The sequence below is a fragment of the Narcine bancroftii genome, chromosome 4 (genome assembly GCF_036971445.1).
Source record: "Narcine bancroftii isolate sNarBan1 chromosome 4, sNarBan1.hap1, whole genome shotgun sequence".
In the NCBI taxonomy this organism is placed as follows: domain Eukaryota; kingdom Metazoa; phylum Chordata; class Chondrichthyes; order Torpediniformes; family Narcinidae; genus Narcine; species Narcine bancroftii.
The window spans coordinates 250,547,862-250,575,092 of record NC_091472.1 but is presented as its reverse complement, the minus strand read 5'-3'; the positions used below and the strand labels follow the sequence as shown (position 1 = coordinate 250,575,092).

The window sequence follows — 27,231 nt, the reverse complement described above, 5'->3', positions numbered from 1 at the left end:
TTCATTTTTCTCTGGTGAACAGTATTCATCAAATATCTCGATAACCTTGTCAAACTTGCCCTGGTCAGCTGCCTTGGCAAAAATGAATGTGCTTGAGTTCCTATCACAGTAAGCAGCAGCAAACCAGATGCATGTAAGATTGCACTATCGAGCCCAATGGCTTGCAGATACTATGTCAATCGTTGCTTAAACAACCGCCACTTGTGGTTGATGTTCTCAGTCCAATTCACAGCATCAAGAGTCTTCACACTCTCCACATTTCATGCTGATTGATACACACTCCTGGTACCACATGATGTTTATTTTAAGCAATAAAGAAACTTAGGTTCTTTTATATTAACAATATTGTATTAACAACTCATGACCACATGGTGCAGTTATTTTTTGTATCTAACCTGATGTGCAGCATTCATCTCCGACTCCCTCTAGTGGTCAGGAGTATCACTAGCACTATCACCACAAACATGACCCATATGTCTTGTTCCTCTATTCACAGTTGTCTGACTCACGCATGTCAATGGTTGTGTGATTATGTGTTGGTAACAACGGATCCAAAATGACAGGGCTGCTGTCAAATCAACATGGCATACTTCTTAACCTCAGTCTGCTTGGTCTGTATCTTTCCAGCTAGCATTGGTGTTGGAAATACTATTATCCATCCTCAATTATTTTGTTGCACTTTTGACTCCAATCTGGAACTGAAGCCCTTGGAAAATGCACTCAATACATTTGTTTTTTGCAACCGGCATTAGCATGAAGAATGTCAGATTAGCATGCAATCCATGAACACCGACAATGAGTTTTTAGACACTCCACTGTAACTTCTTCATTTGTCGCTTTAATACTAATATTACTGAATAATCATTGTTTTTATAATTACATAATGACAGAAAATGATTAAGCCCTTTTTCTTCAATCAGATTCCAAGAACTGATACACAACTTTAAAAATGCACTGCCATAGCCCATGAGCAGGTTCTGTGGAGCCCCTTCCCATTCAGCACCACTTGCTTCAAACCCCCACCATCTCCTGCCACACTATACCCACACCTAACACCATTTTACCAGGTACATGTTTCAATATTAATATTAATAAGAAATCTACAGCTTATTACAAAAATGTCAATGAACCTTGATCTTTATGTCTACACAAAATAATTGAGGTATCTTGTTCAACTATAATGAACTACTCATTTAGAAGCTTCACAGAAATCACATACATGCTGTTGTCATTTCATATCTGCTAAATAACTGAGTACATAAATCCAGGCTGACATTGCTAGTGTGACGATCGAGGGAGTGTTCTATTGTCATGTTTCATGTTAAAAGTTAAAGTGAGCCCCCGTCAATTCTCTAAAATGGACCATGGTCATGTCTCAAAGCAAGATCTTAAATTATGTCTATTGTCCTGTTGAATATTTATTTCCCAACTAATGTCATTAAAACCTGATATCTGATTCTACAAGTTTGATAAATGTTGAAACTTGTTCAGCACCAAGTGGCTATTATGTTCTATGCAGCACAACAGGCACTCCACCATAACATAACTTGAGATGTGGTGAAAAGTGGATTAAAAAGTGCTGTTATTTAGCATTTTATCCCCAGTGCTCGATGTGCTGTTCTACCTCCATGGATTTTTGTAGGAATGAATATTGGCAGCAGTCTACAACCCTCTTCCACTATCAGAAACCATGTTCAACCCAGGCTGAATTTATAAGTAACATTAAGTCAGCCTGACTTACCTTGTTTTTTTTTTAAATATTATTCTAATTTTCTTCTTTCTTTCTGTGATTACAAGCACCAATCATGATTTTCCAGCAGAAATTATCAACTTATTGCCAGCCTATGAAATATAGATAATGGAAGAAACTGTAGCCAGAATATAGCATACTGAAAAATTCATCAGCATGAAGGGTATAATGCACTCGGATACTTACCATAGGACACTGCTCTTTATTAAGAACATCTTGAGTTTGTTAATATAAAGCTAACGATACCAGATTGTAATTGCAATTAAAACCGTCTTATACTCCCACTGCTGATGTGGTTATTGTCAGTACAATTTAATAAACTAATATGTACACTAAGAGGTCTTGTCTCTGCAAGACGAACCTGGAAGGCTAGACCGTAGCTCTGGACTGTTTTATATACAAGGTCACTGGGATGACCCCTGTGACCTAGTGGTGTATTTACACATCACCTTTTACCTCTTACTTGTTAGCCTATGCTCCCACTTCTCCTTCCTCCCCCTTCCCTCACATTTTTATTCAGGGGTCTGTCTGATTTTTGACATTCCTGAGGAAAGGCTCAAGTACAAAACATTGATGGCCTTTTACTTCTATGGATCCTGCATGACTTGTTGAGTATTTTGTGTATTTTGATTCAGCTCAATCACAATCTGGATTGATCAATATAATTTCTTGAAATCATCTTAAATTCCATTGTATCAGATTAATTTGAATCCTAATTTAAAGATCAAAAACAAAATGACAATATTATAATCTGGATTTGTCATCCATGTTCAAGTATAATTGGTTCCTTGTGAAATATGCAATTAAAATGTGATTATATTGAGTTATTCCTATTTTCATGCAAGGAAACACTGGTTGGGGGGGGGGGTCAATCGATACCACCATTTCTTTGTCATTTTTATGAGTTAGATAAAAACAGCAAGGTAAATGGAAGTTGAGCCTGTCATGATAATGAATATGTATGAGATGTACCGGAAGTCAGGTGGTATGAGAGAGATAAGAACACAAGCAGGAGAACAAAGGAAAACTGGAGAATAAAGACACTCAGAAGTTTACCTGATAAGACTTGTGTTTAATGTTTTATTAACTTCACATTTCAGGCCACAAATGTGACATTGGCGACGAGGATGGAAGAAGCTTGAAGAAAATTAAAGACTAAACAAGATTACAGAGGATTACAGACAACTTCAAGGTGATAAGAATTTTCTCTGTGGCTCAGTACTTTTGGGGCTGAAATATTTCCTCATGGCTGGTGCAAACAGTGACTTTCTAACACATAGTGGAATTGCTCATTTTGACCCGACTGGTGATGCAAGCACTGTAAGTGTGAAGTGGAAAGCATGGCTGGAAGAATTTGAATCCTACGCCGACAGTCGTGGCCTATTTCTAGATACCGGTACAGTTGAACAAAAAGCGCAGAGAAGGGCGTTACTTCTTTTCACTGCAGGACCCTCAGTTCGGGAAACATTTAAGACACTTTTGAATACTGGAAGAAAGGATGAGTACCGGAAAGCGGTAGATGCATTAAATGCACACTATGTAGTGACACCGAATGCTACATTTCAACGCCATTTGTTTCGGAGAACGAGACAAGAAGATGGCCAGACAATTGCTCAGTACGTGACGAGACTACGCCAGCTAGCTGTTGGATGCAATTACATGCCAGCTGATTTGGACAACCAATTATTGGATCAAGTCGTACAGCACTGCAGATCAGATAAATTCAGAAAACGTCTACTGGAAAGAGGGAGTGAGTTGGAACTCACTGATGCTTTAACCATTGCTGCTGCATTAGAGGCTGTTGAAGGGCAATTTCATACCATGACCCTGAAAGACAACTGAAGCCAGCAAATTAAGAGGCTCTCACATCACCATAATCAGCCAAGATATACGCCGACACATGACGTGGAGTGTTATCGATGTGGAAACCGAGGTCACTTTGGAAAAGACCCATATTGCCCGGCCAAAGGCAAAGTTTGCAGAAAGTGTGGAGGCAAGGACCACTTTGCAAAGAAGTGCAAAAGCAAGTCCAATGCAGACCAGAAGAGGAAGAGTACAACTTCCAAAGGCAAAGCTTGGGGGAAAGGAAAGTATCCTGAAAAGAAAGATACCATTCGCCAGATAGACGGTGACGATGCTAATACCCAGGAGGAACAGAGTTGTTACCAATTTACGTTGAATGAAGGACATCATGAGAAGGTCCCAGTGATCATTGGTGGAGTGACAGTGCAGGTCATTGTAGACTCAGGCAGTGACAGTAATGTGATTGATCGACATTTATGGGAGAAGTTGAAAAGGAAAAAGATCATCTGTACCTCAAAGAAGTGTTCCAAGAAACTGTATCCATACACAGCAACAAAGCCATTGCAGACCATTGGATGTTTTACTGCAACTGTTGAAGCTGGAGATAAGTACACCGAAGCAGAGTTTATGGTCATAGAAGAGAGGGGAGAACCATTGTTGAGTAGAAGCACAGCGCAAGACCTGGCAATACTTCATATTGGAGCTTGTGTCAATTCAATTCAGTCATATGAGGATATGAAGCATGAATTCCCCGCAATCTTCCAAGGAGTAGGAAAGCTGAAAGGTCGACAATTGAAGCTAGCGGTAGACGAAACGGTCAAACCCAAGGCACAACCAATGCGCCGAACTCCGTTTGGACTTCGTGGGAAAGTCGAAGCCAAAATTAAAGAATTGATCGAACAAGACATTATTGAACCGGTGGAACATTCGACACAATGGGTCAGTCCAGTAGTGATTGTGCCCAAACCAAAGGGTGACATAAGACTATGTGTTGACATGAGAATGGCCAATGAAGCTATAATTAGAGAACGACATCCTATACCAACAGTGGAGGAAATACTTCAAGAACTAACTACCAGCAAGGTATTCTCAAAAATTCATCTGAAATGGGACTATCATCAATTAGAGCTGGATCCAGGTTCCCGAGATGTAACTACATTTGTGACTCACTGTGGATTGTATCGTTACAAGAGACTATCATTTGGAATTAATGCAGCTTCGGAGATCTACCAGTATGAAATCCATCGAGTGATTCAAGGCATTCCTGGAGTTGCCAACATTTCTGACGACATCATAGTCCATGCACCAACGAAGGAAGAGCATGACAAACAGTTGAGGCGTGTACTATCTAGACTACAGGAGGCAGGCCTTACCATGAATGGAAACAAGTGCTAGTTCAGTGTGTCAGAAATGGACTTCATGGGACACAGACTTACACGGGAAGGACTAAACCCTGCAGAGGCCAAGGTGAAAGCTATTGCAGAGGCACGTGCACCTCAGAACGCAACAGAGGTGAGGAGTTTCCTGGGATTGGTCAATTTTTGTGCAAAGTTCATTCCTAATCTCGCTACAGTGGCAGAACCACTAAGGAAACTAACCAGGAAAGGTGTACCATTTCATTTTGGATCTGAGCAGAAGAAAGCGTTCACAGCGCTGAAGCAAAGCCTGACAGATGCAAAAACTCTTGGATATTACGATCCGGCGGCATCAACCAAAGTCATAGCGGATGCCAGCCCGGTTGGTTTAGGAGCCGTGTTGGTCCAGATGCATGATGGAGGACCAAGAATCATTGCCTATGCCAGCAGATCGTTATCAGATGTGGAAAGAAGATACTCTCAGACAGAGAAAGAAGCACTCGGACTTGTATGGGCCTGTGAGAGGTTCCATGCATATTTATACGGCATTGAATTTGAACTCATCACAGATCATAAGCCATTAAAGGTGATCTATGCACCTAGATCCAAACCATGTGCCAGAATAGAGAGATGGGTACTCAAACTACAACCCTACAAATATAAAGTAACCCACATTGCAGGGAAAGCAAACATTGCAGATCCGCTGTCCAGATTGGTGAAGGTTAGTGGTCCACAATCCAAGTCAGAATTGGGAACAGAAACAGAGAGCTTTGTACGCTTCGTAGCTATTCAGGCGACACCGAAAGCTGTGACTACGAAGGAGGTCGAGAGAGAATCCGAACGTGATCCAGAACTCAGGGAAGTAAGAGAATGCATACAGAGTGGACAATGGGACAAGTGTACTCACAAGGCTTACATTCCCATTAGAGACGAACTTTGTTGCATCGGACAGTGTGTATTAAGAGGTTGCAGATTGGTGATACCACAAAGATTGAGACCGAAGATCATATCCTTAGCGCATGAAGGACACCTAGGCATTGTTGGTACCAAGCAAAACCTCAGGACCACAGGTATCCACCATCATAAAGTAACTCCAAAATGGCCGCAAGCCAATGGAGAAGTAGAGAGACAAAATCAATCCATTGAAAAACGATTGAGGATTGCACACGCAGAAGGACAAAATTGGCGAGAAGCATTGCTATCTTATGTGGCTGTCTATCGAGCAACGCCTCAAGCAACCACTGGAAAAAGTCCTGGAGAAGCATTTTTTGGGAGAAAAATCCGCAGAAAAATGCCAGAAATAAAGGAAATCCAAGACGACCAGGAGATGAGGGACCACGATGCTGAAAAGAAAGGTGCAGCAAAGCTGTACACAGATTCGAAACGTGGAGTCAAGTACTCAGACATCATGCCAGGAGATAATGTTCTAGTGAGGCATGAAACTGGTGGTAAGCTAGACACACCTTATTACCATCAACCCTATACTGTCGTATCCAGAAGTGGCAGTATGGTGACAGTCAAGTCTCCGACTGGAGTCCTGTATAAGAGAAATGTATCAAGTGTAAAAAGGTACCAGTCCAGAGATACATCGAGCGAAGAGGTTGAAAGACCAATACGAGATGCTGAAACTGAGAGACATGATGATGTTCCAGAGGCAGTTACCAGCACTCCTGATGAAGTGACTAGAGCGCCAGAAACACCCGAAGCCGTGGCAAGCAGTATTTCCGACGCTGAGAGTGAACAACCGAGAAGCGACGACAATATCGCAGGCAGGCCGAAACGAAACCGGAAAGTGCCCAAACGATACGAAGACTTTGTGCCATAGTTTTGATAAGAACTTTGGGACAGTATTTTAATCTTATATCATAAAGTACATGTATGAGTGCTGTAGGAAGTAAATTTTATGTAGTTGAGTTATAGTATTACCATTAGTTACGATGTTTGTAGGTTTCCGAGGGATATTGGTAAGTGAAGGTAAAGTTTATTTCTGATTAAAGGAGGGATGTCATGATAATGAATATGTATGAGATGTACCGGAAGTCACGTGGTATGAGAGAGATAAGAACACAAGCAGGAGAACAAAGGAAAACCGGAGAATAAAGACACTCAGAAGTTTACCTAATAAGACTTGTGTTTAATGTTTTATTAACTTCACATTTCGGGCCACAAATGTGACAGAGCCTGACTGTGACCTTGATTTTCATAGTTAAACATTCAGATATTTACCTGAAGGAGCTACCTAGGCTGCAGATGCAAAGACTTGAAATCACAGGCTGCCAAGTCATGGGAATCAAAGATCAAAGACTAGTTTGGGATCATTTTATCATTGCTGCTTCTATGGCTTTAAATTGTTCCCCCCCCCCCCCCACACCAAAAAAAACATTCGTATATGAAGAGCAGTAGGGTTATCAGAGCTGTTAGCACAATGCTGTTACAACACCATAGGTTCAAATCCAGCACTCTCTGCAAGGAATTTGTATGTTCTCCCCATGTCTGCCCAAGTTTCCTCCAGGTGCTCCAGTTTCCTCCCACCATTCAAAATGATCCAGGGTTGTAGGTAAATTGGGTGTAATTGGGCAGCATGGGCTCATGGCCTGAAAGGCCCTGTCACCATGCTGTATGTAACATGAATGATTGTTCTCCTGATGCTGACCCACTAGGCAATGGTTCCATAGTAGGAGCACAGAGGTTGAGTGCTTGCAATATATGGTATAATGTTCACCCTCATTTCTATCCATTCAAAAACACTTAAAAGCACTGAAAACCATTCGTAAACACTCTAGGAGTGCAAACCTCTCCCCTCCAGCACCGCCACTGCACCCCTCCTCTCCAGCATCACAGCCAACAACCCTCTTTCCCCCCAATGCCCTCATCCCCTCCCCATCTTTATTTGTAAGCTGATCATTACTTTACCTTTTTCCCCCTCTTAATGATGTGAAGTGACCATTGTCTCACCCTGAACCTCTTTTCAAAATTTTCATAAAAACTATGATTTTTTTTTTAATTTTTATTTTTCACACTATGAACCATACTGACCAAAATACACATAGACATTTCCCTCTTGGATATACACAGTGTCTTTTTCCCCCCTCCCTTCACTCCCTCCTTCACCCCCCCCCCTCCCCACTCACTCAATGTTCAACATATATGATACATTAAACCCATTAGACAATCTCGTCACACAATGAAAATAAACAAGAAATTTGTGTCTTCAACTTTTACATACTGGGTCAGTTCATTTCATCTTCTCCTTGTGTCATTTTAGGTGGTGGAGATCCACGGTAGGACTTCTCTATTGTGTTCCATGTACGGTTCCCAAATTTGTTCGAATACTGTGATGTTATTTCTTAAATTATGTTATTTTTTCCAATGGAATACATTTATTCATTTCTATGTACCATTGCTGTATTCTCAGGCTATCTTCTAATTTCCAGGTTGACATAATACATTTTTTTGCTTCAGCTAAGGCTATCATAATAATTTTTTTTGTGCTCCATCGAAATCGAGTCCAAGTTCTTTACTTATATTATTTAGAAGAAAGATCTCTGGGTTTTTTGGTATGTTGCTTTTTGTGATTTTATTTAATACCTGGTTTAGATCTTCCCAAAACTTTTCCACTTTCTCACATGCCCAAATTGCATGTACTGTTGTTCCTGTTTTCTTCTTACAGCGAAAACATCTGTCTGATACTGTTGGGTCCCATTTATTTAATTTTTGGGGCGTGTTGTATAGCCTGTGTAACCAATTATATTGTATCATGCGTAACCTCGTGTTTATTGTATTTCTCATAGTTCTGGAGCATAGCTTTTCCCATGTTTTATTCTTTATCTTTATGTTTAGATCTTGTTCCCATTTTTGTTTAGGTTTACAGCTTGTTTCCTCGTTCTCTTTCTCTTGCAGTTTGATGTACATGTTTGTTATAAATCTTTTAATTATCATTGTGTCTGTAATCACATATTCAAAATTGCTTCCTTCTGGTAACCTCAGTCTGCTTCCCAATTTGTCCTTCAAGTAGGTTTTCAGTTGGTGGTATGCAAACATTGTACCGTGAGTTATACCATATTTGTCCTTCATTTGTTCAAAAGATAATAATTTATTTCCCAAAAAACAATTTTCTATTCTTTTGATCCCTTTTCTCTCCCATTCTCTTAAGGTTATCTATTGTGAAAGGGATTAGTTGATTTTGCGCAATATTAATTTTGGTAGTTGACAATTTGTTTTATTCCTTTCTACGTGAATCTTCTTCCAAATGTTGAGCAGATGGTGCAGTACTGGTGAATTCCTATGTTGCACCAGCTTTTCATCCCACTTATATAGTATATGTTCAGGTACCTTCTCCCCTATTTTATCTAGCTCTAATCTGATCCAATCTGGTTTTTCCCTTGTTTGATAAAAATCTGATAGGTATCTTAATTGTGCTGCTCTATAATAATTCTTAAAGTTTGGTAGCTGTAAGCCCCCTTGTTTGTATCATTCTGTTAATTTATCTAGTGCTATCCTCGGTTTCCCCACTTTCAATAAGAATTTCCTTATTATTTTCTTTAGCTCCGTGAAGAATTTCTCTGTTAGGTGAATTGGTAATGATTGAAATAGGTATTGTATCCTTGGGAAGATATTCATTTTAATACAATTTACCCTTCATATCAGTGTTAGTGGTAAGTCTTTCCAATGCTCTAAGTCATCTTGTAATTTCTTCATTAATGGCTGATAATTTAGTTTGTATAGATGGCCTAGATTATTATCTAGTTGTATACCTGGGTATCGAATTGCTTGTGTTTGTGATCTAAGTGGTGATTCTTTCTTAAACTTTGTGAAATCCGCATTATTCATTGGCATTGCTTCACTTTTATTTGCATTGATCTTGTACCCCGATACTTCTCCATATTCCTTCAATTTCTTATGTAATTCTTTTATTGATATTTCTGGTTCTGTTAAGTATACTATGACATCATCTGCAAATAGACTGATTTTATATTCCTTCTCTTTTATTTTTATCCCTCATTTTATTTTCTGTTTTTATCAGTTCTGCCAGTGGTTCTATAGCTAACACGAACAGTGAGGGAGATCGTGGATATCCCTGCCTAGTTGATCTGCTTAATTTAAATTGGTTTGATATGTATCCATTCACTGTCACCTTTGCCAATGGTCCCTTATATAATGCTGTAATCCAATTAATATATTTCTCTGGTAGGTTGAACCTCTGTAGTACTTTGAATAAATAATTCCATTCTACTCTGTCAAAGGCTTTTGCCACTGTTGGTGTCTTGTTTCCTTGTACTGCATGGATTAAGTTAATGAACTTACAGATATTGTCCGTTGTTCGTCTTTTCTTAATAAATCCAGTTTTACTATTTTTGGTACACAGTCGGCCAATCTGTTTGCTAATAGTTTAGCTATTATCTTATAATCTGTGTTAAGTAGAGATATTGGTCTATACGATGCTGGTGTTAGTGGATCTTTCCCCGTCTTTGATATTACTGTAATTATTGCTGTTTTGCATGAATCTGGCATGTTTTGTGTTTCTTCAATCTGGTTCATTACTTCCAAGAGAGAAGGAATTAATAAGTCTTTCAATGTTTCATAGAATTCTATAGGGACTCCATCCTTTCCTGGCGTTTTATTGTTCGGTAGTTTTTTCTTAATATATCCTGTATTTCCTCTATTTCAAATGGTTTTATTAATTTATTTTGCTCCTCTTCTTGCAATTTCAGTATTCAATTTTAGCTAGAAATTCATCTATTTTGTCTTCTTTCCCTTAGTTCTCAGTTCAATATAGTTGCTTGTAGAATTCCTTGAAGTTTTCATTGATCTCCGTTGGGTTATATGTAATTTGTTTGTCCTTTTTCCTTGATGCCAATACCTTCTTTTAGTTTGTTCTGTCTTAAGCTGCCAAGCTAGTATTTTGTGTGTTTTTTCTCCTAGCTCATAATACTTCTGTTTTGTCTTCATTATGTTCTTCTCCACCTTATATGTTTGTAGTGTTTCATATTTTATTTTTTGTCTGCCAATTCTCTTCTTTTTGTTGTATCTTCCCTTTTTGCTAATTCTTTTTCTGTACTTACTATTTCCCTTTCCAACTGTTCTATTTCCAGATTGTAGTCCTTCTTCATCTTAGTTACATAACTTGTTATCTGCCCTCTGATGAATGCTTTCATTGCATCTCATAGTATAAACAAAACCATGATCTTTAGTTGTGAGTTTCTCAGATCAGCATTGTTGGATTTCCTGTGCAAGTCCATATTTGTGTGAGACTTAATGGTAGCCACCCAAATGATCAATTGCAAGATCTTGCAGCTGTTGGGACATGGCCTGGCAGCTGCAGTCTCAGCACCAATCCTTGTCAGACCACATGAATATCACAGGCAGCCCTAGTGGAGAGCACTCCAGCTTCAAGCAATGGAAAGAAGGAACGAGAAAGGAAATGGTGTTCCAAGATGTATCAAGTGGATGGGAGATCCGAGCCTGTGATGGACCTGGCAATGTTTGCTATCTTCTGCCGCCTTGTATTCCTGATCATTTGAATTACCAAATCAGGCTGTGATATACCCAGTAAGTATATTTTCCACAGTATAAAATATATATTAGAAGTTGATAGAGTATTTGATCCAATGCCAAATATGCTCAGACTCCTTTGCTTTCTTCATGGTTGTCTCATTGTACTAATTACAAGAGAGATCTGAAAGATGGACACCCAGGAATTTGAAGTTTCTCACCCTCTCTACCTCCATCCCATAAATGAGGATAGGTGCACGGCCCCCTTCCTAAAAATCAATAAGCTCCTGGGTTTTAATGTTGTTGAGAGCAAGATTATTGTTCTGGAACCACATAGACAGATTCTCCTTCCCCACACTGTATTTTGACCCAATTTCTAGCAACTCATCCAACAACAGTAGTGTCATTGGTACATTTGTAAACTGAGTGGTCTCAATGAGTGCAATTTCAACTGTGCTGTAATGGATTATTTTCATTCAAGACAATGCAGCCAACTAGAATGCTCTCCCCATCAACCAGCATGAAACTATAAACTCATGGTCAAATCCATAAGTTTCTAGTGTGTGCCATCTATAAAATTTCTGGTACCATTTCACCAAAGCTTCATCAGCAGCATCTAGTAAACTTGTGATCTCTATCAAGCTGAAGAAATGACATTAATAGCATTTACAGGGTAGTTGTCTCCAAATCACACACCATTCTATCTTGGAAATAATGCCAAATGTCCTCAGAGCAACATAGTTCACAATGGTACTGATCCTCTATCATTAATCATCTTATTGTCTGCTTATTACAGAATGAACATCAAGCACAATAACTAAATGTAGCAATGAATCAAAATTACCCTAGAACCAGGGAATGAGCTGCTCGGAGGATCACAAACATTTTTTGGATGGTAAATTGCTTTAAATTTAAAATTTAAATTGTTGGTTATTTGGAAATTAACCCTTTGTCTACTGAATGTGATCATTTATCAATTTCACATAAATGAAAACAAAATCTCTTCCGGGTCATTTAGGTTGGAGTTCCAGGACCTTAAAGCAAGTTGCACGCAAAAATCCTCGCACATCTGTGGTATAACCAAATCCCAGTGCAGAGACAAATCTTGAAAGTTTGATTGGAGGCCTGGCAATTCCTTTTTAAAATTGGAAGAGTGTCAATAAAAGTCTACTTATTCCTTGAAGAAAGGTACAAGCCCAAAACATGAGTAATATACTTTTTTCTCCTACGGATGCTAAAAGACCAGCAGAGTTCCTCCAGCATTTCAGTGTGTTTTACAATAAAAGTCATGGGTTAGGCTTCAGGAGACAGGTTGGGTAGTTGGCTTGCTGAATCACAGGGCCAAGATGAAGATTGATAGGTTAGTAGGGCTGAATACTACATTGGGTAAGGGATGGGGGGGGGGGGGGGGGAAGGGCATGAAGAGGTCAAGAGGAATAGAAGGAGCTTAACTAACAGATATCCCAGTCCCACACTGCATTTGTAAAACATGGTTGACTCAGGAGTTCCTGCCATTGCCAGGGCAACTCAGACCAAGATCTCCCACAATACTCTGGAATTAGCATTGCATAAGTAATAATATCACCCATGCATGGTTGAGTTGGAATCAGCTAGTGGAATCAATGAATGGATCAGTCACTCAAGGCTATTTCATCACTCTGGTTAAAGTCAATTTTTAATTACCCAATGTTGATAAGAGAGATTATCATTATTGCATTCCACCCACATAAAGTAAATTTCCAATTGTGCTATGATGACAAGAATGGATTGAATTTTTATATATCATGGTGTTTTCAATAGACAGAGTCAGAGAGACATGCAGTATAGAAACAGGTCATTTGGCCCATCATATTCACACTAATCCCATCTCCCAGCAATTGGCCCACACTTTCTATGCTTCAGTAATTCCATTACTCACCTGGAGACTTCTTAAATATCCTCAGTGATGCTGAGACCTCTGCAACCTTTCTCTCCAGCAGTGGATTCCAGGTACTCACCACTCCCTGCATGAGAGATTCCGTTCATATACCTTCTGAATCTCTTCCCCCTTATCCTAAATCTCAGTACTCTCTGCATAAAACCAATTGCCTTAATTTCCCCTCTGAATCTCTTCACTTTTATCCTAAAATCTAGGTCCCCACCTCTGATTATGGGGTAAATCATCATTAATTAATGAGCATTAATCAAAATGCTGATCACCTGAACCGACAATATTCTTCTCTGTTCCTGAGCCAATAAGCAAAGCAGTGACCATACTACTCTGGTCTTCCAGTCTTTATTTATATAGGATGGTCTAAGTATGCAAACAAGTGGTTAACCCATTTCAAGGTTTTTTTTTACAGCTACAAAACAAATATCTTTGGTTTTTCTCAGGGAGACTAGTTTATGCTGAAACTGTTAAACAGTAGCTCATGCTGGATTAGGAAAATGGCACAAGCTTTTAATTTCTCTCTAATTAGCTGTACAACTGTAACTCACAATGAACTAAATCTCTACTCTGAGATTTATTTTGGATTATTAATGTGGAACCTTAGGATTTCAGGAATGTGTAAGTACATATAAAATCTTTCCTTACCACACAGGTTTAGATAAATATACTACGTATTTGCTGCCTTGAAAGAAAATTAAGACAGTATTTTTAGAGAATTAAAATGAATTATTTCTGATACATTGTTATGATGTGGGCATTGTTGGCAGAACCTCAATTCATTGACCAGATGCTCTTCAGAAGTCAGTAGAGAGCCATGCATCGTTCATTGAGATAGGAGTAGACATCGGGCTGAATCAAGCAGAGACTACTCCCACATCCTCACCCCAATAAATATTGCACCTGAAACACACAAGTGTAAGAGTAAAAGTGTTCAACAGCTCCATTTCAAATATGTCCCCAAAACTAATCAAATTTAAATTCCTGTGAAAGCTCTTGATCAATTCAGATACTTTTTGCGTCACCTCCAGGGGCAGCGAAGAATAAGCCGCATTCCTATGGATTTGAAGTTGCATGTAGACCAGAAAAGTAAAGATGACAAGTTTTACTTTGGAAATGGCATGTGAGTCAAGTAAACTTTAAGATATTTATTGCTTTCATGACAACAACCACTGATATCAGTATTTCATTCCAGATTTAACTAATGAACTATATCCATTTTTGCCAACTGTGAATGGATTTTAACTCATTTCTCAAAGACCGTTAAACCAGGTTTCTGGATTACTCTCATTATCTTATAACCACTATTCTATCATAACCCCAAGCATAATTGTAAAATAATTTATTAAATGTGTTGGTTTGATGAGCCTTTACTTATTTAAAGTTAACTGTATAGCTCCCCAGTGATTAAGTTTCTAAAATTGATTACTGTACCATACACATCAGAAATGTTTCAGCATCATTCACTTCTTCGTGTTAAGCGCTTAACGCTGCTCAAGATAGTTAAGTTTAAGATAGTTTGCTCTAGTGCAATAAAATGGCTGAAGCTTTTCTTTCTCAATACTCAATCTTCTGCTTGATGATAAAAAGTGATTAATAATTAAGTTACCACAAAGTGTTAGTTATAGATTCACATAGGAGCATCAGAATTTATTGGAAGTTGTTTTTAAACATCTTAAGGTTGCTAAGTTCTTCTAAAGTGTAGCCCTAATTGTCATGTGTAATTTGATGCATTCACATTTGTACTGTATAATCTCCCACAATAATATGATAATAAACAGTTAATTTGTTTTGGTGAAGTTGAATTAACAATTAAATATTGTCTGGGTCACTGGAGATGATTCTTCTCCCCTCTTTCAAATTGAGTCATAGAATTTCTTGTCCTCAGCTGAGCATGTAGAAGAGCCTCATTCAAAAGACAAGCGAACCTTCAATGTTGCACTCGAATGTTCAGCTACACCTTAATACTAAGTTTTGGGAATCACGATTGAATTTACATTCTTCTGACTCGGAGATGAAAAGTCTCAGTGGTGCAGAGGATAGACATTCTGAATCTTTTTCCAATATCAGATAATCAAGATGATGCGATTATTGTCATATGCATTGTATAACGTAGATATTATTTGCTGCAGCAGAACGGGGTGGGGGGGGGGGTGTAACTCATAAAGACAATCTATAACAGTAAACTAATTGAATCACATTAAAAGAGATAATAAATACATAACCAAGATAGATTTTACATATTCACAGTAATCCTTGGGTTAAAAAAAAAGTGACTTGCAATAGTGCAGACAGTCATTTTGGGTCTGACAGCTGTTAGAAATAAACTGTTCTTGAACCGAGAGATGCTGGTTTTCAGGCTACTGCACTGTATCTTCTGCCCAAAGGTAGAAGTTTAAGTCAAAAGGGGTGCAGCTGAAAGGAGATGTGCAGGGGCATTTTTTTTTGACACTGACAAATGTGGGCCTGAAACATAGAGCACATTGGAGGTAGACATGATTATAAACATTTAAGAAGCTTTTAATTAGAGACATAATATGCAGGGAATGGAGGAATATGGATCATGTGCAGGCAAAAGAGATTTGGTTTAATTTGACATCATGTTTCGTGCAGACATCATGGGCTGAAGTGTTGTACTGCTCCATGTTCTGGATTCTATTTAAAGTGAGACAGTCTACACCAGCTACTCTCACCCTTTGTTTAGTTATCGGCCCATTTGGATTCTGCTCAAAGTTTATGGGCCCCCTTCCCTGTGAAGCTGTTAAGTTTAGTTGGTTTCTTCTATACTTCTCTCCCTCTGAAGGGCATTAGAACAAAAGAGGAAAAATACGTGGAAGGCAATTCATAGCTGAAGCTGCTTCCATGTCATTCAAACCTAATCACATTGAAACAAACAACACTGAAAACATTGTTAATTTTTTTGCACTTATCCAGGTCATTCAAGGCTGTCTCCAAATTTCTCCGAACTTGGAAAAAAAATCTTGCATTGCTTGGCAACTATATAGCAAAGCTTAGCAGCAAAGTCCTTTCCTTCCTCCAAAATATTTAATCTATTCAGTTTCCAAGCCTTGCTATATATCTTAGGCAACTGTGGAAGTGAGGTTGTTGGGTATTTTTAAGGCAGAGATTATTAAGGATTTCAGTCCATGGCACCCCTTAATTGTGCTGCGATATGGCCCCCATTGAGAATGGCTGATCTACATCATAGCTGTGACACAGATCACAAATGTCCAGAAAAGGTTCCCTTTGTTCCTACTCTCTGTTTCCTGTGATCAACCAATACTCTACCCATGCAAGTATCTTCCCTTAATTCCAAGGGGTCTCTTTTTTTTAATAGCCTTATGTGTGGCACCTTGTCAAAGGCCCTTTCAAACTCCAAATACACAACATCTTAATAGACATCACATAAATACATCAGAACATTTGTGACTCCACCGTGGCAATGGGTATGCATTTTCCTGCTGTGGTGGGGCTACAGGCATCTTCTGCCAGATGGGAACAAGGTATTTCTATTTCTGCAAGCCTTCCTTCTCTACCCATCCATGGTGAGCCATTGGGATCAGCGCTGAGCAGAGCTGGAAACGCAGAGCAGACTTTCTCACTCACTAACTGCATCAGTAAGACTGGCTAGTCTGCCTGTATCTGCTCCCAGATGTCACAGATGTTTCTGTGGTCCTCTCCCACTCACTATTTTGTTTATTTCTGACTGAGAACTGTTTGGGTTATGAACAGTTCTCAGGAATAAAACTGTTGAGCCTGTGGACTTCCATTGGGTCCGAATCAGAGTAAGATAGATTATGTTTTTCATTGATTAGTTTGCTGACACCTGCTATTGTCATCAAAAGTGTTTCATGAGGTTATAGGTCAGGCTTCATAAAACAGTGTAACAAATATTTTGGATCAATCTTCATTGTGGAATATATTAGTAGCAAATTAGACTCTCAAGGTGCTCTCTGAAGAAAAGTGAATTCAGTCAAGACCACAAGAGAAAAGGTAATTGGAAAGCTAAATGGGCAAAGGGTAGATAAGTCTCCCGGACCAGATGGAATGCACCCTTGGGTTCTGAAGGAGGTAACTGTAGAAATTGTGGAGGTATTGGTTATGGTCTTCCAGGAATCAATGGATTCTGGCATGGTTCTGGTGAACTGGAGGGTTGTGAATGTCACTCCACTGTTTAAGAAGAAAGCGAGGCAGCAGAAAGGAACTTATAGACCTATTAGCCTGACATTGGTGGTTGGGAAGCTGTTGGAATATTTTGTCAAGGAAAAGGTTATGGAATATCCAGAGGTGCTTGAAAAGATAGGCCCAAGTCATTATGGTTTCCTTAAAGGAAAATCATGCCTGATAAATCTGTTGCAGGTTTTCAAAGAGATTACAAGCAGTATAGACAGGGGAGGTTCAGTGGATGTTGTGTATTTGGAGTTTGAAAAGGCCTTTGACAAGGTGCCACACATAAGGTTATTTAAAAAAAAAAGATGAGAGCCCTTGGAATTAAGGGAAGATACTTGCATGGGTAGAGTATTGGTTGATCACAGGAAACAGAGAGTAGGAACAAAGGGAACCTTTTCTGGTTGGCTATCGCTTATCTGTGTTGTTCTGCAGGGGTCGGTGTAGGGGCTGATCCTTTTTAAATTGTATATAAATGATTTTGTTATGAAATAGATGGCTTTGTGGCTAAATTTGCAGGTGATATCCTTATAGGTGATAGGGCGGGTGGTAGGAGGATTTTGAAAGGCTGCAGAGAGACTTGGATAGATTAGGAGAATAGGAAAAGAGGTGGCAGATGAAATACAATGTTTGAAAGTGTACAATCATGCATTTTGGTAGAAGAAATAGATGGGCAGACTATTATTTAGATGGGGAGAAAATTCAAAATTCTGAGATGCAAAGGTACTTGGGAGTCCTCATGCAGGATACCCTAAATGTTAACCTCCAGGTGGTGAAGAAAGCCAATGTAATGTTGGCAGTCATTTCTAGAGGAATAGCATACAAGAGGAAGAATGTAATGTCGAGACTCTAAAAAGCACTGGTGAGCCCTCACTTGGAATACTGATATAGGTTTAAGTGCCTTATTTGAGAAAAGACACACTGGCATTGGAGAGGATTGATAGAAGATTTAAAGAATGAATCCAGGAATGAAAGGATTAGCATATGAGGAACATTTGAGGGCTCTTGGGCTGTACTTGTTGGAGTACAGAAGAATGAGGGGGGAACCTCATAGAGGCATTTCGAATGCTGAAAGGCCTGGACAGAGAAGATGTGGCAAGGATGTTTCCCATGGTAGGGGATTTGAGGACAAGAGGGCATAAATTCAGGATAAAAGGACATTTCTTTAAATGTGGAAAATGTTCTTGTCAGAGGGTCGTGTGTCTGTAGTTCTTGTTGCCACAGGCGACTGTGGAAGCGAGGTTGTTGGGTATTTTTAAGGCAGAGATTGACAAATATTTGATTAGTCAGGGCATCAAGGGTTACAGGGAGAAAGCTGGGGAGTGGTGCTGAGTGGAAGGATTGATCAGCTTCTGATTAGAATGGTGGAACAGACTCAGTGGGCCTCCTACTGCTCTTAAATCTTGTGATCTTGTGTTAGTGGTCAGGAATTTCATTGGTTGAAGGACAGCCCTAAGTAAACGTGTAGGCAAGAGGGCAAAAGTGACTTAACACTAAAACTTTGTATTGGAATGATATTTAGGTTAAATCTGTGCAATATTCCAATACACTGCAAAGTAGTGTAAAGCCCCTGGTATCCAGAATTCAATCAACCCACAGCTTCAAGCAACCAGCAAAAAAAGCAAGGAAATTAATTTTTAATAAATAAATAAATAGATAGATAAATAGAAATAACAGGTTAAAAAATATGTATGTTTAAAATTGTTAAATGTTCTCTGAAGTAACACATGAACTTTTGGCAAAGATGGGAGCAAATATTCAACCAGTGAAGTGTCCTGGTCATTCTTTGCTTATACCACCTGTTTGAATAAAGTTGTGTGAAATAGCAATGGTGTCACCCAAGATGAAGAGCTGGTTGATGGGTGTCTTAAAGTGTCTCCTTTTCCCTGCTTATTAAGAGTCACCCCAGTCAGAGGCTTTATCTGTAAACTCGGGGGAAAGAGGGTTAATTATCTATAATGTTATTATTTGTCTTTTGTATGGCTCTGTGGAGGGGGAAGAACTTGCAGATGCAGTGACAGTTAAATGTTTTCAAAGACTGAAAATAAAGTAAAATGTTTTAAGGTTTATGTATTCATGCAAGTGAAATTTGTTCAGTCTAAGTATTTTTATTTTTTAAACTGTTTATTCTTAATGCAGGTGGATTAGGCATTGAAGAGTAAGTGTCAAATATCCAGAAAATGCACTTATCTGGTATTAACCAATCTCCATAGTTACCAGGGTACAGTACATCTTTGGTAAACTGTGTTAGCAGAGAGGTCTGCACAGAGAGCATTTCAGCACAGTACCGTCTCTTGTACCCACAAAGTTGTGCAAGCAACATAAACCTACTCCACAATCTAAACCTTCCCTACCTCACACCTATAACCCTGTAGCAGATGATGTTTGTGCCCATAAGCCATCATGTTGAAATAACAAGACCCCATCTGAAGTTGTCAGGCAGTGAAGAGAGAAGCATTTATTACAGTGTTATCAGGCTTAATATAGACACACAACATGTGACCTGGCGTCATTGACATCTGAAGTGCTAACGACTTCATGACTTAGCTATATTGAGTAGGTCAGGGCTTCTCAGTAAACCTACGAGTGCTACTGAGTCACTATTGCCTCGTAGCTGTAGTGGCTAGTTGCCAGTAGATAGGAGGCTGTTGTGTCTAGTTGTCACAGGACAGGAGCTGTTAGCACTGGTTCTGCCCACTCCCTCCAAGCGTACCACTACACAGCTCCCCCCAGAACCAGAGGTAAGTGACCAACTGGCTCAGCAGTTCCAAATTAGTGCAGACGTTCCACCATTAGAACCGAGCAGGGAGAGCGAAATTGACCTGCCATTCGTGGTGCTGTGCCGGAGCATCGTGTATGAAGGCTGCAGGGGGAGGAAGTGATAGGTACTGTACATCCTAACAGGGCTTAATCAGATTGAAAGCCACAAACAATTATTGACAACATAAATAAATACAGTAGGAATCATGTGAGGCACTTAACATATGCAAAAGGTAATCAGACAGTTGCAAAAAGAACTGATTACAGATAATTACAGTTAAAGCACATGAGAAATCCAGAACAGTATGAAACATTTGAGATGCATTACCAAAACTGAAAGTCCATACTGTAAGCAGGTTGTTGGTGATTGTGAGAGTCTATAGTTCTAATCTCAAAGTCTGGTAGGAAAGGGATAACTGTAGAAAGTCAAGTAGCAGCTAGCGTCTGCAATGACACACAGGAGCAGGTAGGCAGCGCTCTGCAGAGCGACTATCCATTGATGCTTAATGTCTGTCGTGTCATACAGGAGTTGACAGGTGGCGCTGTGCTGAGTGACTGTTCATTGCTGCTGAAAGTCTGCTTGCTGGCCACTAAGCTGTGCTCTACTGAGCAGTGTTGGGCTGGGACTAAAAAACCTGTACTGTCTACCTGGTCGGCAGGAAAAGTCCTCAGCAGCATCAACGACAGACAATGTTGTACTGAGCGAGTGACTGAAAATCTATCACAATCTGCCATTTCAGCGGGAAAAGGTCTCAGTGGCATCATCGACAGGCGGCTTTTTTTAAATATATGCTTTAGCTCGCAGGTTAATACCTGGGTCACAGAATCTTTCATCAGGCGAGGGGGGGGTGGCTGGCTGTCCCCTGGATTGCATGATCTTGCCTCGTGGGAGTAAGTGGTCATCCCCTAGATCGTGGACCTCTCTCGAGGAGAGGTTGTTGGTCATTCCCAGGTCGAGTGGCCTTCTTTGGGGGAGGTTGGTGAAACGTGGGGGATGTTCCCTCCGGTCACAGCTGCTGAGATGCAATCCTCCTGCAGATTGAACAAGTTTTAAATTTCTGTGCTTCCGGCTGCAGACAACTTGCTCATAAACAACCACTTCAGCGTAATGGAGTGTGGGGTGCGGTGTGTGGTAACATTCTGGAAAAATTGAGACTCTAATGCTATGCTGTGTCAAGCAAAAACACGCAGCCTTTTGATGTCTGCAAACAGTTTAAAATTTTGCTGATAAGCATTCCCCTGTGACCTTTCAACTTCTTGGCCAGACTTTTTGAGCAGTTCATGAAGCACACAAAACAACTGCTCGGCCTACTCTGAGTCACCCAAGTGAGTGAGTAGGTTGTAAAACAGTCTTTCAAACAGTTACCTTCTACGGCGCCCCATGCTGTTCATTCAGTCAACCGTGAAGGGAAGAACAACCGGCCTCCTGGTCATTTACTTGCTGACCTATGATATGACACTGATTGATTTGCAGTCATTCATAGCTACAGTTGACTGGAGCAATGCAAAGTAGGTTCAGCTAGGTCAAGCGGTCCATTATTTGTTCCTTGCTCATTGGAGGGTTAATGCAAGCAAGCTGCTTGTTGCTGCAAGTGATTTGAGCTTGGCCTTGCAGAGTGTCCGTCAAGCGTGTCCGTTATTTATTGTTGGCTCGTTGGTGTAGCAAATTAATTTGAGTTTGGTCGCTGAGTGAGTCCATTATTTAAGGCTGACTCGTTGGCGTGTTGCTGTTGAGCATCCGTTGGTGTCACCAATGTGGTGGACAATGTTTGTCCTCACATCATCATGTTGAAATAATGAGAGCACACCTGAAGTTGTCTGACAGTGAAGAGAGAAGCATTTATTAAAGTGTTATCAGGCTTAATATAGATGCATGACATCTGAAGTGCTAATGACCTCATAACATAGCTTCTCATTAGCCCTACGGGTGCTGCTGAGTCACTATGCCTCATGGCTGTAGTGATTAGTTGCCAGTAGATAGGAGGCTGTTGTGTCCATCTGTCACAAGACAGGAGGTGTTAGCACTGGTTCTGCTCACTCCCTCCAAGGTACCACGACAGCCCTCTAATTTGTTTGCATCCATATGCCTGGATTAAGATTCTTCTAAATATCCTTATTTTACCAGTTTTCACCTTCGCCCTTGGCAATGAATTCCAGGAACCCACTAAACTATTTGTATCAAAACTTACCCCTGACATCTCCTATAAAGATTCCTCCCCTCACCTATGGATGTTGTTGTGTTGAGAAGAGTATCATGTTCGGTGGGATCTCAGAGAGATGAGTCTGGACACGTGTGTTACAATCACACATACCTTTTATTAACACAAGGGAATCAAACAGGAGAGAATTAATTGGTACACAATTACTAATTCATGTAAGCGATGATACAGACATTCACTTCAGACATTAGTTAGACTCCAACAATGGTAAACCTATATTTGACCCTGCTCACACACAACACACACTGTTTCACTTAAGTGGCAATATAGACATTGACTTCAGACATCAGTTGGACTCTGACAACAGTACCTATATTCAACCCTGCTCACAGACTATTAAAAAAACTCTTACACATGCTCCCAGTTACCTGATTAACAGTGGTGTGGCTCTATTGCAAGTACTGATCTATAGCAGTACTACAGCTCAGCTTCAGTTTAGTGCACACCTGACCCACGACTCTTTCAACAACCCTTCCAGTAGTGATCTGGCTTGGAACAGTGTCCAGGGTTTGGACCATGAGGCAGAGAGAGCTCTGTGTTGGTGCTGAATCCTGTGCTAATCTGTGCTGCAAGCCAATGATGACCGTAGGTGATTTAAATTGGCCAATGGCAAGGGGTGCACTAATTAGTGGCCAGAGTCCAACCTTGACTGACAGGTGATATGACTTCTTAAATACTTTTATTGAGTTTAACGTATAAACGGATGCAAGATTTTAAGGAAAACACATAACAAATCTTGTTAAAAATGGATGGAACTACATTAGACAGTTTCTTGATCCACATAAGAAATAAGAAACAAGAAACGTTATTGAATTAATCTATGATAACCATGTTAAACCTATATTTGCCAAGTTAAGCCAAATAAAATTGATAAAAAGAAAAAGAAAACAAAAAATAACCTAAAACCTAAATCTACTCTATGCCCTCCCTCTAATCAAGGTTACATTGTTTTTAAAAAAAGGGAAATTGTGGATCTGATAGCGACCTCCAGACATGGGACGGAGAATCTCTGGAACATTCAAAATCCTTAATCCTTCCAATCATGATAGTATTCTATGAATGGGCCCCACATCTTTACAAATTGAAACTTTCTATCTTTAATGTTGTATCTAATTTTCTCCAAGCTTAAATAGGACATTTCATGTGTATGACTAGGTGGAAAGTTATCTTTCCATTGCTCATCTGGCTATCAACATGGTAAAGGATAAAACTTTCTTATGAGCTTCAGACAAAAGGATGTCTGGTTTACGTGAAAAACCAAACAAAACAATTAATGGACAAGGTTCAATATTAATCTTAAAAATCGTTGATCAAGTTTGGAAAATGTCTTTCCAAAATCTCTCTAAATTTGGGCACTCCCAAAACATATGACTCAATAAAGCTTCAAAAATTTTACACTTCTCACATTGTGGATCAATATCTGCATAAAAATGAGTTAATTTCAGTTTGGACATATGTGTTCTATGTTCGACCTTAAATGTGACTTCTGAACAAGTTTCAGACAGGGAGGTCACATAACCATCCACAATACACACATTTCAGACAGGCAGGGAGGCCATGCTTCCTCCACACACAACAGATGTCCTCCAGTGTTTGGTACTCTTGCCCTGGTGAAAAGGTGCTGGCTGTCCACCCTAACTATGCCTCAGGTATCTTGTAGACCTCAATTAAGTCATCTCTCCAAAGAGAAAAGCCCTAACTTGCCTCATAATTCACATTATCTAATAAAGGCAACATCCAGGTAAATCTCCTCTGCCACCCCTCCAAAGCTTTCACATCCTTGTAATGAGGTAACCAGAACTGATCACAGTATTTCAAGTGTGGTCTAACCAGAGTTTTGCTGAGCTGCAACATTTCCTCATGACTCTTGAACTGAATCCCCTGACTAATGAAGGCCAGCACACCATAACCCTTCTTAAAAACCCCCATCAACCTGCGTAGCAACCTTAAGAGATAAATGGATTTGGATCCCAAGGTTCCTCTGTTCTTCCACTGTTAAGAATCCTGCCATTAAACATGTAAGGTCAAGTTTGACCTTTAAAAATGCATCACCTCACATGTATTTGGTTTGAACTCCATCTGCCATTTTTCTTCCCAACTCTGAACCTGTCATAACCAAAGAGAACTTTCTATACTATCCACAGCACTTCCAACCTTGGTGTCATTACAAACTTGCTGACCTATCCCCTGCTTCTTCATCCAGATCATTGATAAAACTCATAAAAAGCAGGGTCCCAGAACAGATCCCTGCGGAAAACCACTAGTTACTGACCTCCAGGCGGAATACGTTGCATATATCACTACCCCCTGCTTTCTGCAGGCATCAATTCTGAATCCATACAGCCAAGGTTCCATGAATCCCAGACCTCATGAGTTTTTGAATAAGTCGAAATGGGGGACCTTGTCGAATGCTTTGCTAAAAACCATACACACCTGCCTTCACCAATTTCTTTTGTTGCTTTTGCAAAAAAAAAATCAATTAGGCTTGTGAGGCACAACCTTGCCCTCACGAATCCATGCTGACTATACCTGATAAGACTACTCCAAATCCTCATAAATCCTGATGCTAAGAATCCTTTCCAATAGTTTTCCCACCACTGACACAAGATTGACTGGTCGATAATTCCCAGGATTCTCCCTATTACCTTTTTAAAACAAGGGGCTACATTTGCTGTTCTCCAACACTTTGGTACCTCCCCTTTGGCCAGGGAGGATACAAAGATCATTGCCAATGCCCCAGCAATCTCTTTCCTTGCTTCCTGTAGTGACCTGGAGTATGCAAGCAAACCCCGCTTTACACGATTAATTCATTCCAATTTTACTCGTGTAAGATTAATTCGCGTTAAGCGATTAATAGAATCAATGGGAATAATTACAATGAATCCCTGTCCTTTCAGATCATCCATCAAGACATAAAAATGTGTTTTAAAAACAACTTGTAATGCCAAAACTGTTAAGGTTAATAAAAACTAATTATGATACTTTCATTAATATCACAATTACATCATAACTTTCTTCTTTGGCTTGGCCTCGCGGACGAAGATTTATGGAGGGGGTAAAAGTCCACGTCAGCTGCAGGCTCGTTTGTGGCTGACAAGTCCGATGCGGGACAGGCAGACACGGTTGCAGCGGCTGCAGGGGAAAATTGGTTGGTTGGGGTTGGGTGTTGGGTTTTTCCTCCTTTGCCTTTTGTCAGTGAGGTGGGCTCTGCGGTCTTCTTCAAAGGAGGTTGCTGCCCGCCGAACTGTGAGGTGCCAAGATGCACGGTTTGAAGCGATATCAGCCCACTGGCGGTGGTCAATGTGGCAGGCACCAAGAGATTTTTTAGGCAGTCCTTGTACCTTTTCTTTGGTGCACCTCTGTCACGGTGGCCAGTGGAGAGCTCGCCATATAACACGATCTTGGGAAGGCGATGGTCCTCCATTCTGGAGACGTGACCCACCCAGCGCAGCTGGATCTTCAGCAGCGTGGACTCGATGCTGTCGACCTCTGCCATCTCGAGTACTTCGACGTTAGGGATGAAAGCGCTCCAATGGATGTTGAGGATGGAGCGGAGACAACGCTGGTGGAAGCGTTCTAGGAGCCGTAGGTGATGCCGGTAGAGGACTAAACTAATATTTGTCCAATGGCATTGATACCAATATAGTTTTCAATATTTTTTATTGGTTTTTATAATAAATACAGTGCAAAGAAGAAAACTGAAAATACAATATCACATATGTATATTTATCTAGATAAAACTTCAAACAGTATAAACTTGGTTCCCCCCCCCCCCCCCCCCACTGCACTGGATGAAGACACAAAAGACACCAAAAATATTATATATTATAAAAACCACCTAACTTACTCTATTAAAAAAAAATCTAGCCAAAAGAAAACACCTGACCAGCTTATCCTGAGGATTACACATATTTTGTAGCTTTTAATTCAATGTAGAGAAGGCCACCTGTTGTGCAGGTACAGAAAAACTCCCTATGTTTGGTTCAATATCCCCAAAAAGAGCAGTTATTGGATTGTGTCGTAGCTCCACCTGAACGACAGTTGAAAAGATATTAAAAATTTCTTTCCAATAGATTTCTAAAGATGGACAGGACCAAAACATTGGTGTCATCGTAGAAATACCAGATTTGCATCTGTCACAATCGCGTTGAAACAAAGAACACTGAAAAAATTGTGAATTTTCCGCATTTATCCAAGTAATTCAAGGCATTGATATCAATATTTATAACCTCTGGTTGCTCACCCTGGCACCTGGGAAGCAACAAACCAACTGGGTATCTCTTTTGTGTCTGTAGAATCTCCTGTCTGCTCCTCTTAACTCCCATCCCTACTGTTCTCCTTTTCTCCCTCCTTCCCTTCTGAGCCACAGCCTGAGACCCAGTCACTGTGGTTTTGTCCTGGTGGCAGTTTCACCACCCCCAACAATATCCAAAGCAGTATACTGTACTTTATTAGGCCAGAGGGGTACCTTGCACAATCTGCCTGTTTGCCTTACCTTTCCCTCTCCTGACAGTCACCCAGCTATCTCCCACCAAGGAAGGAGCTATTGAAACACCAGTTTACTAAGGAATAAAAGAGGAGGAATGAAGACAAGTAAATTCATCTCCAGTGACTGGCGGCACATCATATAGTCAGAGGCAGACATCATGAGTCGGCATTTTAGAGGCTGGGTTTACTTGGCACTAAAATAAAGCAGTAATATACAGGTAGTCCCTGACTTATGGCCGTAATGGGGATGGAAGGATTAGTTGTAACTCG

The 27,231-nt window shown here is 40.1% G+C and overlaps 1 long non-coding RNA gene across 1 annotated transcript in view; it reads left to right on the top strand.

The window, feature by feature from the left end:
* The first annotated feature begins 12,200 nt into the window (after positions 1–12,200).
* The window catches only part of LOC138760093 (uncharacterized), a 30,703-nt gene continuing 15,672 nt past the window's right edge, over positions 12,201–27,231 (top strand). Inside the window, exons 1-2 of the long non-coding RNA XR_011355395.1 lie at positions 12,201–12,295; positions 14,359–14,450. This is a non-coding gene — a long non-coding RNA (uncharacterized lncRNA). The remainder of the gene's footprint in view (positions 12,296–14,358; positions 14,451–27,231) is intronic.